Source organism: Sus scrofa, chromosome 14 (genome assembly GCF_000003025.6).
Source record: "Sus scrofa isolate TJ Tabasco breed Duroc chromosome 14, Sscrofa11.1, whole genome shotgun sequence".
NCBI classification, from domain to species: Eukaryota; Metazoa; Chordata; class Mammalia; order Artiodactyla; family Suidae; genus Sus; species Sus scrofa.
The window spans coordinates 19,174,760-19,191,771 of record NC_010456.5 but is presented as its reverse complement, the minus strand read 5'-3'; the positions used below and the strand labels follow the sequence as shown (position 1 = coordinate 19,191,771).

The following is a 17,012-nucleotide window of genomic DNA, read 5'->3' as shown; positions in this document are numbered from 1 at the left end:
TATAGTAATGTATTTTGGTAATACATAAACTAATATTTATATCTAACAGAATAGACTTAGAGATAAAACTATATAATTATAGCAATTAATAAATGTATAAATGAATAATTTTGAAAAATTATTTTAGCAATATTCATCAAAAAATGTACATTTATAACATTGATTATAGATGGTCTTTTTTTTCATTTTTACTTTTCTTCATTCTCTACAGAATATATGTATACATTCCTTCTATAAAACAGAATATAAAACAAAACAGTTGACAATGGGGAAAATTTGATTTTCAAATTTGTAGAAGTAGAATTATCATATATTCCAATTAAATTATCAAATCATAGTGTGTGTATTGTGAGAAGGATAATTTAATCTGAAGATAATAAGCAAACAAAATAAAGGAGAATAAGAAAAGTCTTCTGAACGAGAAATAGCTGAGAAAGCGTAGTATAAAAATGCAAGGTTAGAACAGAAAACCATTTTATTATAAGATTGAGTTTTCCAGGTACCCCTGCAGTTATTTCATATTGAACTTACCATTCAACGTTCCCCTGTACTGCTTTGAAATGGTATACTTCAATCAGCTGATAGGCTGCATAATGCTGACCTGAAACTACCAAGGAGGAACAGGGGAGGGCAGTGTTTTCCACTATCTCTGAAGCACAAGCCCATTCTTTGCAGTGATGGGAAAAAAGTTACCAAATTAACCTAAAAAAATAAATTTCATCTACTATTGCATAAAAAATCACTCCAGGACCTAAGGAATTAAGACATTCATTGTAATGGCTCATGGTTCTGCAGATTAGGAATATAGGCAGAGCTCAGCTGGGTAGCTCACTTTCATACCCCATGACATCAGCTGGACAGTTGCTATCATGCCAGCAGGATCGATCCATTTTCTTGGTGACTCACTCCCCTGACTAGCAAGTTCATGCGGACTCTCTTCTGAGACCTTCAGCCAGGGGCTTTTCCTTGTGTTCTCCACTGTACTCCATGTTTTACCGTGGGAGTCCCAAGAAGCTGTACATCTTCAGCCTAGCCTTAGAAAGCCACTTTAGTCACATTCTGTAAGCAATCGCTGAGAGGAGCCTACACTCAAGGGAGGGAAGCTTACCTTTTAAAGCAGTAAAGAATCTGAATCATCCTTAAGCTACTCTTAGAAACCTGGGTCTATTTTCTAGCTCTATTTTATTATTAGCCCTTACCTAAAAGTTCTCCTTTACCTTCTGATAGACATTTAGTTTAGAACTACACTGCCAGTCATATTTTGGATCTAAATCTAGAAAGTATTCATTTAGAATAACTAGTTTTTCAGCAATAAAACACTTAAAAGGCTGTTCCCTGTGATTATCTTAATAAGGATTAAACATAAGAAAGTTTCCTAGGCTTTTATGTGTTTTTAACTCATCAAATAATCCAAATAATTCTCTGTGCAAGAGCATATTATTTCAGTTTTAAAGTTGAGGTGAGGCATAGACAGATTAAATCATTTGCTTTAGGACCACACAGGGAATGCAGTAGAGCAGGCTTCAGAAACTGGCAAGCTGCTTCCATAGACTAGTGAACTTCTTACATATCTGTTGGAAATATTTAACCAAAATAGCCACATGAAAAAAAAAAATGAACCCCACAACTGTCTTTAAGTGCAACTTGAAATCTCTCTCAAAAATACCATAACCATTCAGATAAAGACTTAATTTGAGATCTAATCTAGCTCTCACTAGAGAATACATCACTTGTATTTATTCTATATATTCTAAAAACAATCAGCTAATTCTAATAACGGTGTCATTACTTTGGAAAACACAAAGTATTTTTCCTCTAGTGGTTTCCTCAGCAGTATTAAGCGATTATGTTGGCATTATAACTATCAAATGTTAATAAAAGGATACATGAATTTGAAAAATTTACCACAAAGTTTGAGAATTATTGACCCTGTTGAGAAAATGATGAAATACTTTCAGTAGCATTAGAAAAAATATATTTATACATTTAGGAAACAATTTTGTTTTATATATTTGTTTTATACATGTATTTGTTGTGTATATTTGACATAGATGATATATTATGTGCAGGCAACCAGAATAGATTTATGTTTACATATAGTTATACTTATTATTATACTATTATACTTATTATATAAAATATATTATTATGTAAAAATATTATATCTGTATACTTATTTTCATATCTATTATGTTTCAAGTTGTAAATATTTGATTAAGGGTTGCTATATATGTGTGTGTAGAGATGTATGAGTTTCTATGTGTATAGGTTTATGTGTGTGTGGATGTGTGTATAATCCCTTAAAATGTTAGCAACTTGGAAGAAGTGCTAAGACAGACACTTATATAAAAGGTGAAAGATATAAAATAATTTATAAAAAATCCATGAGTGGCTGAAATACATTTTCAACTACTACTACAAACAAGAATATGGGCACAGATATTATGTAAAGAAATATGAAACAAAACATGACAGAAAACTTTACACCAATCTAATTCTTTGGACTTCCCATGTGGCTTGCAGCCAAGCTAATTCTTAACTGATATTTTTCTTAGAATTAGATTTTGGTTATTCTTTGCTTTTTTCTTTTTTCTTGGCTACACCCTCTGCATATGGAAGTTCCTCAGCCAGGGATTGAATCTGAGCTGCAGCTGTGACCTATGCCACAGCTACACCAATGCTGGATCCTTAACCCACTATGCCACAGCAGAAGCCCCAGATTTCATTTTCTCATAATACCAGGGGGGAATTTAACAATAATTATATTTATGCTGGGGGACACATTTTTATAAGTTTCTTAAAGCAAATAAAGGCACAACACCTGTCACAGATGAAAAGGGCAGAAAGCTGTGCTAGAGAATGACATTTGATGGTGAGAAATCTGAGCAGATTCTTAGCCATATGTCATATTAGGAAAGAAGGAAGCATGTTTTTGTGTGATCTGAATGAAGGAAGAATATTCTTTTTGCAGTGTATGGAGTTAAAAGCATTTCATTTCATGGATGTCAAACTGGCTTTAATGCCTAACATGTCTCAGATGCTAAGATTAACAGATGCATCTAGATAGTTGACAGTGTTTTACAAGAGCAGAGCAATCCCAGATGAGAGACTGAGATTTGTTTTTAATATTAGACAACTTATCCTGGACAAATATATTTTCAAAATACAACTTCTAAGTTCTCAAAGTAAGAGAAATGACATCATTATTTTTTCCTGGAGTTATAGATAACATAGGTAGTTTGTTTTGGATCTGATTAAATCATGAGCTTTATGAAAAAAATGATCTAATAAGCAACAGAAGCTTAGGTATTTAAGGAATGATAGCGTTGTGAATTTTGTGGAGTGCTTTATATTGATGTCTTTCATATACTTTGAAACAGTATTCAGCTAAGACAATATTCTGTAAAACTGCAATATTATTGGTTGTGATTTTTAAAAAACTACCAGAATAAATAGAACAGGGCATAGAAGGAGGAAGTCAGTGATTTAGTCATGATCTTCTATCAACAGCTATGCAGGCCATTTCTACTTTGGCAAAGTGAGTCATCAAAGCTTAATATCCAACTCTGATTGTGAAAAGTAGACATTGCTGTATCTTCGGGTTTGTTTGCCTGCCTGAGCTCACACAGCAAACTATACTATTGACATTATTCAAAGTGACTGATATTCATGGCTGAGTTAGGTGCAACAGACTACAATGGATAGGTTTCATATTAGGTCCCTTTTGTTGTGTTAACAGGTTTATTTGCATCATCTTATTGAATTTTTACAGAGCTTCGTAGATAGGCACCCACATTAAGCCTATACTTATGGAAGCTTATAGCCTCATAAATTTAAGAGGCCCTGGTTTTGGAGTTACTTGATTTCAATACCCTACTCTTACCTCTATCTATGGTTGATGGTGATGCTGTTTTCAAGGAAAGCATATCCTGAGGTTGACAGGGAGCTGAAGCACTCTAAGGAGAGCCTGCCATTAGGTTTCTCTGTGGTTTGGGAAAGACAATTTTTAGGCTATTTAGCAACCATCTCTTACCATAATCTTGAGAAATTACATAGTGACAGTGAGATGATAGATAGAAAGTTAGATAATAAATATATTAAAATAAAAAAGGAAAAAGATATGTTTGGGGTTGACCTTTGTCCCCCCCGAGTTTATCTCTACCTTGATCCTCAGAATGTGACCTTATTTGGACACATAGCCAGTGCAGAGGTAAGTTGCGAAGTGTCTGAAGAGAAAATCATCCCGGCCCTGGTTCTAATGGCCGGTGTGTCCTTATGAGGGAAAGGAGAGGGCGTTTGAACACAGAGAGACCCAGGGGAGAGGCCACTTGAGGATGGAAGCAGATATTGGATTATGCTGCCATAAGATAAAATATGGTGGGAGGCACTGGAACTTGAAAGAGGCAAGAAAGGATTCTCTCCAAGCGTTTCTGAGGGGGCATGGCCCTGCTGGTGGCTTGAATTCAGACTTCTGGTCCCAGAACTATGGGAGAATAAATGTCTGTTTTTTTTAAGCCACTCAGTTTGTAGTCATTGGTTATGATAGCCTAAGGAAACTAATATATCATATAAATTACTTTATCCCATACAATTTTGGGAATGTTCTAATATAACAATGAAAAAATGACATAAGAAAAATGTGTTACTTTTGATGAAGCCATAAAAATAGGTTATTTTTTAAATGACCTTATGAATACACAGCTGTCTAAAAAATAAAAACACAATGTTTTTTAAAAATATAACATTAATTTAAGCAGTTACAATATGATTCATACTGATGGATAATACGTTCCTAAAGTGAACGTATCACTTTTAGCTTAGATAGATAGATGGATTAAAGAAGATATAACCAACACAATTACCAAACTTGTTTATTCTATATATGTTTCTGTGTGTGTATTCATGTGTGCACATGCACGCATACAGGTGTATATATGTGTGTATGTATAAATATGAAAGATAGGTATATAATCCACTAGGACAAGTTTTTTGATTTTGCAGGTTAGATCTTATTTAAGCAATAGTCATTGATTTTTAGTTGGCTTATTCTATCAGCTATTAAATGAGTTGGGTTGAGGGCTTTTTTATGATTATAGAGTTGTCCATTTCTCCTTTTGTTCTTTTTTCTTTACATATTTTGGAAGGTAAAGTATTACATATGGAAAGTTACTGTGATATTGTCCAACATATTTGAATGTTTTATTCCTATGAAAAATGTTTCTTTTTGCCTCATTTTTTATTGCCTTAGGGCCTCTTTGGCTGACACTAAAACAGTTAACATTGCTTTCTTTTGGCTAATGCTTTACAAGTTTTCTTCACCATTCTTTGTTGAATTCTGTATTTACTTATCTTTAAGTGACAGATATAAGCTTCATATAGTTGCTTTATATTTTTTAATCCAGCCTGAAAATCCTTTTATTATTTTATTTCCCTCTTTTAACTTTTCAATGATCTATTCTTTATTTTTATTGATTACTATAGACAGTACCAGTTCCTCAATAAAATTATTTTTACCTTTTATCAAAATATGAAAATATTGTTGAACAGTTAAAACTGCGGGCTTCCTTCTGCTCTGTGAATTACTGTTTTAATGCACTTTAAGGAATATTTAAAAATTTTTAAGATATTACCGTTCAATCAATATGTATTTAGTACGTATACAGATTTACACATATATTAGCACTTTAACTTACTTTACAATTGTGTACTATTTTCTGAGATCATCATTATACCTGAAGAACTACCTTTTATCTATACTTTAGTAATCTTCAAAAATTTTGATATTTAATGCTTTTACTCTTTTTTTTTTCTTTAATGGCCACACCTGAAACATGGAAGTTCCCAGTGTAGGGGTCAAATCAGAGCTGCACCTAAGGCCTACACCACAGCCAGGGTAACACTGGATCCAAGCCATTCGCTTTCTGTTTTTCTAAAAATAATGTTTATTTTATGTTTATGTTTGAAAGATAATTTCACTAAGTATAAACCTAGGCTGAAACATATTTTCTTTTAGCATTTTAAATGCCATTTTGTAATGGTCAGTTTGATAATTACTGAGAAATCCTTTGAAAGTAATGTATTTTTTTCCCTCTGTCCTCTTTCATTATTTCTTTTAAAAATTTTGAACAACTAGATGTGCCTAGATGTGGATAATATCCACTTGGAAAAAGTAATGGCAGGTTCTAAAAATAAAGAACCTGATTAGGTGCTGATTTTATTTATGATGTCAGAAGGAATGGAAGAATAACTTTCAAAAAGAATGAATTGTATAAAATAAAATTTACAGTAATAATGAATTGTCTTTTCTAAAAGGGTATATTTTACAAGTTTTTGTATGAAAAAAATAGATACTGAGAAGAATATTAAAACTTGGAAGGAAATAAAAGCAGGTATGCAGGGAAAATTATAGGAAATCTTTTACTTTCTGCTCCCTTGTTTTTAATAGGAATATTCATCTAAATGCAGGAAACCTCTACTTACTTCTCTACCAAAATATCTCTTGATTAGATAAATCTAAATTATAGCTATTCTGTTTTTCAATATCTAGTATATACAAGTATGAGAATTTTTTTCCTTATGTAATATCAAAGTGATTTTTTGTAGAAGTATAGTTAATTTACAGTGTTTAATTTTACAGCAAAGTGATTCTGTTAACATATATACATATATATAGTTTCTTTCATATCTTTTCCCCTCATAGTTTACTACAAGATATTGAGATAGTTCCCTTTGTTATTCCAGTAGTCCCTGTTGGTTATCTTTTATTTTACATATAGTGGTTCATATCTGCTAATCTGAAACATCAATTTATTCTTTTCCTACTTTCCCCTTTGTTTTCTGTCAGTTGTTTGATAACCTTCAGTTTGTTTTCTGTGTCTATGAATCTATTTCTGTTTTGTAAATAAGTTAATCTGTATCATATTTTAGATTCCACATACAATTGGTATCACATGGCATTTATCTTGAGATATAATTTTGAGGTAGCAAATCCAGGAATTCATGATGGCTTGGATGTGGGGAATAAAGAGAGAGAAGAATCAAAGACTAAACTAATGCTTTCTGATTTGGCCAATGAGGTAGATGGTGGCTCCATTTACTAAGGTGAAGAAAACTGGTGTAGGAAAACACATTTGAGGTAGGAAGTAATGATTACTTTTTTGAATATGATCATTTTTCCCTATGTGATATATACAAGTAGCATTTTGGTCAATTATAATCTAAATGCATGCCCTTTCCTTGGGAAATAAGTGGAATCATCTGACTGACCTTTTAAATAACAGCCTGGTATTTTAAATAACTGAATTAGTTGTGGGCATCCAGGTCAGGTTATAGAAGAAGGAGCGAAGAACTCATGACTAAGCACTCCAGAATTTAGAGAATGAAGTAGGGAAGTTACTCTAATTATCCAGTTAGGAGAAAAAGAAGGAGTCACAGGAACTAAAGAGGGAGTGGTTCAAGAACACAGGTGTGTACAACTTTGAACACAAAGAAAGGAGTGTGTAGATTAGACTCCTCAAGTGCCTACTAAGAATCAGAGCCCTGGAGACCATCTACAGCTCTCCCAGCGGAGTTCCAGGAATGCAGTAGGACAGGAAAGCAGGTACTGGGTTTAAGAATAAAAGTGGGGTAAACTTCAAGCTCTTTGAAAATAGTTATTTTGTAAAAATATAGAAAAATGAAACAGTGTGTGCATCAACAGAGAACTTGTTTGTAAGCTGATATTCTACTATAGAGAGTAAGAGATCTTGACAGTTTAGGAGTGAAAATGTGTAATTTAAGGTTTTTAAGTCTTTGAGTCCACAGCACAAATGGAGAAACTTATATGTGATAAGGAAAGACCCATAGGCTCATTGGAGTTCTCACTGTGATTCACTGTGATTGGCTGAAAAGAAGATAGGTCTAGTTGTACATCAGATGATGGAAAATAAGAGCATTAAGAGGTGAAGATTTTGCATTGCTTAAAAAAATAAAAGACAAGTTCAGAAGCTAAAGTAATACATGAGAAGACAGGGTGGTACATGAAAATAATGAGAAATAGTCATCATAGAGTCAGAGCAGATGTCCAAGAGTGAAGCAGCGTGGTTACTAGGCAGGGTTGGGTGCCCATGGGAATGGTGGTCATTAACATACGCTGAGGCTATTTTGTTCAGTATGTGATTTCTTCCCCAGCCAAGTTTTCTGCACATGGGCAAGTTAAGACCGTCCAGGATTCTACCTAACAGATTATCCCTTTTTTTAGTTAAAGTGGGAAATATTGAAATATTTTTGAAGAGGAGGAAGCTATAGTAGAGTGATTTGGTCAAAACAAAAAATGACCTGAGGCATAGTGAAGTAAATTTGGAAAGAAGGGGCCGAGGGGGGGAATGAAATGGTAGAAGATATTTAGAATGAGCCATAGGGAAATAATGCTTAACCTAGGAAACCTTGGCTCCAGGTGAAACTGAGAAAAACTGACAAGAAGTATTAGTATTTATTAATTCAATGAATATTTATGGAGTAACTTCAAAGGGCAGTTATCAATATATAGCAAACCAAACAGAGTATCCCTTGCTGTGATGGAGCTGATGTTCTAATGGGAAGTAGCAGAAGAGAATTAATTAGAGTGTATATGATGAGAGTTCTCTGGACAAAAATGATATAGAGTGTTGTTTTACAAACCTGATCCAGGGAAAACTATTAAAGTTATACTTCAACAGGACTCGGAGGTGTCAGGTTTGTGGTAGGAGATAGAGTGGGGAGAAGTTGGGCACTGGATTGTGGAGGACTTGTGAGCTATGGCCAAGTCTTTAATATTTACTTCGAGAAAGTAGGAAACCACTGCGGTTTTGAGCATGAGGGGAAGTTTATCAGAAGGGCATTTTAGATGTGGAATTCTGGTTGCTCTGCTGAGAACTCAATATCACTAAATAGAGCAGAATCAGGAAGATTAATTTTAAAGGTTGTTGAATTAATTCATACAAAAGTTGATGGTTTCGACTAGTGAGATCGTACAACAGACAGTCAGAACTTAGAAAAGGTTGGTTTCTTCATGGGTTTTGAAGGTAGACTATACAATATCACTTGGTGCTGAATTGCAGGTGAGGCAGAACAGAAACAAAATAATGCAGAAGACCTTTCTGTGTGGGTAAATATGGTTTTCTGTTAAAAGGATAAAATGGTATCACTCCATACTAAAATAGGATTGACAGAGAAGAGCAGGTTTGGTTTATGGGTTGGGAATGAGGAGTTTGGTTTCAGAATCTACCTAGAATTGTCCAGTAGGCAGGTAAGTGTATGAGTGTACACTGGAGTTATAATTTGAAAGTAAATAGCAGGTAGTGATATTTTTATCCATGAGACTGGTTGACAAGGATTGGCTTAAGGTGAAAGAGATCTACTAAGTAGTTCCTCTTTCTTCTATTATTCCTTCCATTTCTCTCCTTTCCTTCTTATTCTTAGCTCATTTATTTATTTTTTTGACCATTTAAAAAATTTTACTGGAATGTAGTTGACTTACAAAGTTGTGCTAATTTCACCTGTATAGCAATATAAAACAGTTATACATATATCCATTCCCTTTCAGATTCTTTTCCCACATAGGTTATTATACAGTACTGAGTAAATTCCCCTGTGCTATACAGTATGTCCTTGTTACCCATCTATTTTATATATAGTAGTGTTTAGTGTGTGTATATCAATCCCAACCCCTAATTTATGCCCTGCCCATTGGTTTCAATATCTCATTTATTTTTAAAAGGACAATCTTGGTAATTTTAAAAAGACACTCTTTGGAGTTTCTAAGGTTCTAGTAGTCATCACTTCATTTAATATAGTTTGTATTTAAAACCTCTTTTTAAGCATTTCTCTAATATGTGTTAATAAAGATCAATGACTCACTTAGGCATTTGCAATGTTTTGGCATGGCCTTAAAAGTGATTACTGCAGTTCTGTTAAATGGGATTTATTTTGCATGTGGCAGCAACTTGAATTTAGGGAAGAATCCTTAGAAGGGTAAATTTAATATGGTACTGTTGCATAATTTTTGAATGACTAAAGATACACAATAGCTTGCATTACAAAGAGAAGTGTTCTAACTGGGAATTTTTATCAGATAAAAATATAAATTCACAATCTACCAAAAATATAAAAGAGTCGATTGAGCTATATATAATTTTGAGTTGCTGTTAAAATTTTCCAAAGCTCCATTAAGCTGGAAACACTGTATCTGAAATAGTAGAGAAGCCAATTTCTATACTTTGTATCTTTATATGATATATTTTTTTAATTTGGGCTACTTTAACAGATATTGAAGCTAATTTTTGAAGAAATATTCTGATTTGCTCATTATTCTTCCCAACTCACAAAGGAATATGTAACAAACTTCCGTAAAATCTTGCTAAGAGCGAAATACATCCCACATATTAATGGGAATGCAACTCTGGAAATCCAGTTATTAGAAATAATAATGTCTCAGGGGAACTAAGAAGCCCTTGGCTGTGTGTTGAGCATCAGAATATCTCAAGGCCATAATGTCGCCTCGCTACTGAAATAATATACTTATTCTAAAATACTCTTTCTTAGAGGAAGGTGAACTATATGTAAATTTCTGCTCAAATTTTATTTAAAAAACTATTAGCTTTTTCTCTACCCATAGATTCCAATGGTCCATATAATAAACAACTTAAATTAAGGTGATTAATAAGAAAAGTATTATTTATGATTAAAAATATTTTCATAGATAACTTCATAAACACTGATTATATATTTATACATTCATATATATGCATTTATGTATTACAAATATGTATATAATAAAAGTTTGTTGAAGTTCATATTTACACTTCTCATGTATACTACTCCCTAGATATAATATATATATGTGCTACAAAGGTGTTAGGTTTAGAAATAGAAGAAGTTTTAAAATTCTAATTCCTACCATATTCCTAGATTTTTGAATTCATGTAAATAATTTTATTCTTTGAGATTCCCTTATCTGTAAAATAGAGTTAGAATTAAAATTATATTTCTGCATATTTAAAACTGTTATAAAGATAAATTTTGGTTTTAAAGTACTACTGAATATGCTTTTACATATAAAATTATTTCTGAGTAAATGTCTAGAAAATATTATCACAATAATAATTTCTGAATAGATCAAAAAGTTAAAATGATCCAATAAATATTGAATATTGAGCATAGCATTGATTATACGAGGTAATGAGGATTGAATGGAAAATATTCTGGTATCATGAAAATCACATTCTGGTGAGTTGGGACAACTAATAAGAAATGTACCATATATTACAAATGATAGATCATTTGAAGAAAAAAATATGTTTTTTGGCCACACCCACAGCATATGGAAGTTCCCAGGCCACAGATCAAATCCACAGCTGTGACTTACACCATAGGTGCAGCAATGCCAAATCCTTAACCCACTATGCTGCCCAGAGACCGAACCCACACTGCAGCAAAGACAATGCCAGATCCTATGCCACAGTGGGAAATCTTGAAGAAAAAAAAATTAACATGAGTAGAAAAATGGTGTGTCTGGAGAGTTAAATTTTAAATGAAATGGTCAGTATCACTGGGAAGATAACATTGGAATAATGACTTGAAAATTCAAAGAAAACTATAACATTGGAATAATGACTTTAAATTTTGAAGAAAACTATAAGGACATTGGAGGAATAACATTCCAGAAAAGGGAAACCTCATTGTAAAAGTGTGGGAACATAGTGGATGCCTCAGGGAAATTAAAAAAAAAATTATCAGTGAACAATAAATAAAGAACATAAAAATTTTGGAAATTCAGCTAAAGCTGTGATAAGAAGAAAATGTATAGCATTGAAAACTTATATTTAAAAAGATTAAAAATCTCAAATCAGTAATCTAAGCTGCCATTTAAGAAACCACAGAAGGAAGAACAAATTAAACCCAAAGCAAGTAAAACAAAATAAATACTTTAGATAAAAGAAATCAATGAAATTGAAAACCAAACACATTAGGGAATAATCAGTGAAAACAATACCTGCTTTTTGAGATCAATAAAATTGATCATCTCTTACCAGATCATGAAAAATGAAAGAAGATGTAATTTAACAATATCAGAAACAAATTAGGAAACACCATTAACTGACTTTTCAAACATTAAAAGTATAAAAATGAACACCAAAAACACTTGTGCCCATCACTTTGGCAAATTAGACAAAATGAAGAATTCCTTGAAAGCACAAACTACAAAGTTCACTCAAAAAGAAATAGATACCTGAACAATTATCTATTAAAGACTTAAATTTGTGATAAAAATTCTTCCATGAAAGAAATTTTCAGTTCAGATTGTTTCACTGTTGAAATCTAACAAATGTTTTTAAAAGAAATATACCCATTATTCAAATATAATTGCCATATCAAATTGGTATACTTTTCTTCAGAAAACAGAAGAGAGGGAACACTTCCCAAGTCTTTTATGAGGCAGGACTCTCCTAATACACCATAATCAAGTACGATTTATTCCATGGATACAGGATGGTTCAGTGTCCACAGATCATATCAAGGTGATACACCACATTAACATAATAAAGGATACAAGTCATATGATATCTCAATATATGTAGAAAAGTATTTGACAAAATGAAATATTTATTAATAATTTAAAAAAATGCTCAACCAGTTAGGTACAGAAAAATTTTACCTCAACATAATAAAGACCATATACAATAAGCCCACTCCTAACATCATATTCAACACTGAAAAGTTTTATATCTAAGATCAGGAACAAGACAAAGATGCCCAGTTTGCCACTGTATTTAACTTGGTATTGAAAGTTGTAGCCACAGTAACTAGCAAGAAAAAGAAAGAAATACATTAAAATTAGAAAGAAAAAAGTGTAATTTTCCCCATTTGCAGTCAGTATGATATTATATATAGACTACTCCACCAAAAAACTATTATAACTAATCAGTGAATTTAGTAAAGCTGCATGATACAAAATCACTATACAAACATATGTTGCAATTCTATACATAAATAACAAACTATGAGAGAAAGAAACAATCCTGTTTAATTATATCAAAAATAATAAAATACCCAGGATTAACTTAACCAAGGAGGAAAAAGTTAATGCATTCTGAAAACTACAAGCATTAATTAAAGAAATTAAAAAGGACACAAATAAATGGAAAGGTAGTCTGTGTTCATGGATTGGAGGAATGTTATTAAGATGTCCATACTACCCAAAGCAATCTGTGGATTTAGACAATCCATCTCAAAATTCAAATAGCATTCTTTACAGAAATCAGACACCATCCTAAAATGTGCGCAGAAACACAGAAGTTTCTGAGTAGCCAAAGATACCATAAGAAAGATAAACAAAGCTGGAGGCATCATGCTTTTTCTGAATACAAACTATATTACAACACAATAGTAATCAAAACAGCATGGTATTGCCATAAAAATAGATACCTAGAACAATGAATCAAAATAGCCCATTAAAACAAGCACAGCTATATGGCCAATTAATTTACAACAAAGTAGCCAAGAATATAGAGTAGGAAAGGAGAGTCTCTTCAAGAGATGGTGTTGGACAAATAGCCACATGCAAAACAATGAAGCCAGATCCCTATCTTACACTGTATACAAAAATCAAGTCAAAATGAATTAGACTTGAATGTAAGATCAGACACAAACCAGATCATCTCTAACCAGATCATGAAAAATGAACAAAGATGCAATTTAACAATATTAGAAATTGTTAGGAGAAATTGCTAGGAGAAAACATGAGGAATAAGGTCCCTGACATCAGTCTTAGCAATGATTTTTACATTTTGCACTAAGAGCAAAGACATAAAAACAAAAAAGTAAGCAAGTAAGACAATGTGAAACTAAAAATCTTCTGCAGAAGTTCCAGTCATGGCTCAGTGGTTAATGAAGCCGACTAAGAACCATGAGGTTGTGGGTTCGTTCCCTGGCCTTGCTCAGTGGGTTAAGGATCTGGCATTGCTGTGACCTGTGGTGTATGTTGCAGACACAGCTCGGATCCTGCATTGATGTAGCTCCGGCGTAGGCCAGCAGCTATAGATATGATTAGACCCCTAGCCTGGGAACCTCCATATACGGTGGAAGTGGCCCTAGAAAAGGCAAAAAGAGAAAAATAAAAATGGAAATAAAAAAATAAAAACCTTCTGTAAAGAAAAGTAAACCATCAACAAAATGAAAAGATATAGAATGGGAGATAATACCTGTGAACCCTGAATCTGATATAGGGTTCATAGCCAAAATATAGTGATACAATTTAATACTGAAAAAAAACAGCCTAGCTAAAAATGGGCAGAGAAATTGAATAGATATTTTTCAATGTGGTCATACAAGTGGCCAACCAGTACCTGAAAAGATGTTCAACTTCACTAATCATCAGGGGAATGCAAATCAATACCATCTCAAGCCATCATCTCATACTTTAGAAAGACAAATACCCTATGATATCACTTATATCTGGAACCTAATATATGGCACAAATGAACCTTTCCACAGAAAATAAAATCATGCACTTGGAGAATAGGCTTGTGGTTGCCAAGGGGGAGGGGGAGGAAGTGGGATGGATCAGGTGCTTCGGGTTTATAGATGTAGACTATTGCCTTTGAAATGGATTAACAATGAGATCCTGCTGTGTAGCACTGGGAACTATGCCTGGTCACTTAGGATGGAGCATAATAATGTGAGAAAAAAGAATGTATACATGTATGTACAACTGGGTTACCATGCTGTACAGTAGAAAATTGATAGAACACTGTAAACCAGCAATAATGGAAAAAGATAAAAATCATATAAAAAATTAATAAAAAGCCAATAGATAAATGTTGGTAAGGATGTGGAGAAAAGGGTAGTTTTTGCACTTTTCGTGGGAATGTAAACTGGTGAAGCCTCTATGGAAAACAGTACGGAGGTTCCTCAAAATATTAAAAATAGAGTTACTATATGATCTAGCAGTTCTACTCCTGAGTATTTGTTTGAAAGAACAAAAGTACTATTTTGAAGGGACATCTACACTCTTATGTTTATTGAAACATTATTTAAAATACCTAAGACCTGAAAAAAAAATCTAATTGTCCATCTATGGATGAATGCTTCAAGAAAATGTGTGTGTGTATGCAATGGAATATTATTCCACCATAAAAAGGAAATTCTGACATTTTTGACAAGAGGAATTGAGGGCATTATGTTAAGTAAATAATTCAGGCAAAGAAAATCGAATAATGTAATGTTGAATCTATAGTCATTGAGCTTATAGAAACAGAGAACAAATCAGTGCTTGTCAGAGTTGAGGGTTATGGGAAACACGTGAAGGTGGTCAAAAGTTGCTAGTTATAAGAAAAAAAGTTGCAAGCATGTAATATAGAGTTTGGTGACTCTAGTAAACAATATTGTATTTTTGAAAGTTACTGTAGAGTAGGTCTTAACAATTCTCATCAAACAAAACGTGTGTAAGCATGTGAGAAATTATCATGCTAAATGGTCAGTCAATGAGACACCAGTGACAAATGCTATCACTTACATGTGGAATCTAAAAAAAAGGACACAATGAACTTCTTTGTAGAACAGATACTGACTCACAGACTTTGAAGAACTTATGGTTTCCAAATGAGACAGATTGGGAGGTAGGGGGATGCACTGAAGTTTGGGATGGAAATACTATAAAATTTGGTTGTGAATATTGTTGTACAACTAAAAATGTAATAAAATTCAGAGTAATTGAAAAAAAGTAAAAAAATAAAATAAAAGGCAAATTGAAAGACTGATACTCACTTGAACAGATGCTTCAAAATAGACATATTAAAGCCACAACTTATATGGTTTTATTGGTCCCATGACAAGGAGCTGCAGCTTGCCTCTAGGATCTGAGAGCTGTCTCCATTGAGAAACTGAAGCTTTCAACCTACAAACATAAGGAAATGATTTTTGCTAATAACCTGGATGATCATGGAAGCAGATCTTTCCTCACTTGAGTCTCTAACTTGTCTGCAGGTCTAACTATACCTAGATTACAGCCCAGTGAGACTCCGAAACAGAGGAACCAGCTATACAGTACGCCAGGACCTCTGACCTGAAGAGGCTGTGAGTTAATAAATATATATTGGCTTAAGCTACTAAATGTGTAGTCATTTAGTAGCTTAATTTTCTATGTACAGATAGAAAATGTGTAGTCATTTAGTAGCTTAATTTTCTATGTACAGATAGAAAATGAGTATAATTTTTATCTCAGTTTCTTTGAATGTAAAATGGAGAGAGTAGTATTTAGTTCACAGTAGGGTTTTATAAAGTATATATTCATTTACATTATATTTTTTAATTTGTATACTTTTATTTTTCCATATCTGAATTTAATTTCTTCTAGGACCCCTCATTCCTTTGGGTATTAGGAATGTAAATTCAGTTACTTCTCCATTTTTCTCTGGTATATTGGTTTTGTATCTAATTACTAGGGAAGGTAGAGAGTCGCAAAGACCTTGCGCTCACAGGTGCTTATCTGGTTTATGATCAGTGCATGAGATATGCCTTCTTACATTCAATCAAAGTGGTGTTTTGCAATAGCATCTTTTGAAAAATGGATTTGTAAATTAACTTTCTTTCTGAACAAACGTAACCTGGTGCTTTCCTTTGCAGTCCATTCAGCAATAATGCTACTTTAGCTGTTTGTGCTGGATAAGTGCAATTCTGAATTAAGTCTGTGTAGTTCTGGACTCTCCATTTATAGAGATGCATTTAAAAGCCATTGTCCCAGAAGGCATTGTTTTGCACTTTCTCAGGAAAAAGAATAAAATGGATAACAGAAAGTCTACTCTGCTTTGTTAGAAAATTGCGCAAAGTATTGATCCTTTATTCTACTCTTGGACAGTCTTAATAGTCAATGTAATAGTGCAATTCCAAGAAAATCCATTTATCAAATATATACACTTCTTTTTTCCTCTGCTCCTTTAAAAAACTTAACTCTCTCGTTTCAAGCTAGTCTAGCACAACTGTACACTGTCATTGGT

The 17,012-nt window shown here is 33.0% G+C and overlaps 1 long non-coding RNA gene across 1 annotated transcript in view; it reads left to right on the top strand.

Moving 5' to 3' along the window:
* LOC110256736 overlaps positions 1–16,136 on the top strand; it is a 125,501-nt gene extending 109,365 nt beyond the window's left edge. Inside the window, exon 4 of the long non-coding RNA XR_002338653.1 lies at positions 16,003–16,136. This is a non-coding gene — a long non-coding RNA (uncharacterized LOC110256736). The remainder of the gene's footprint in view (positions 1–16,002) is intronic.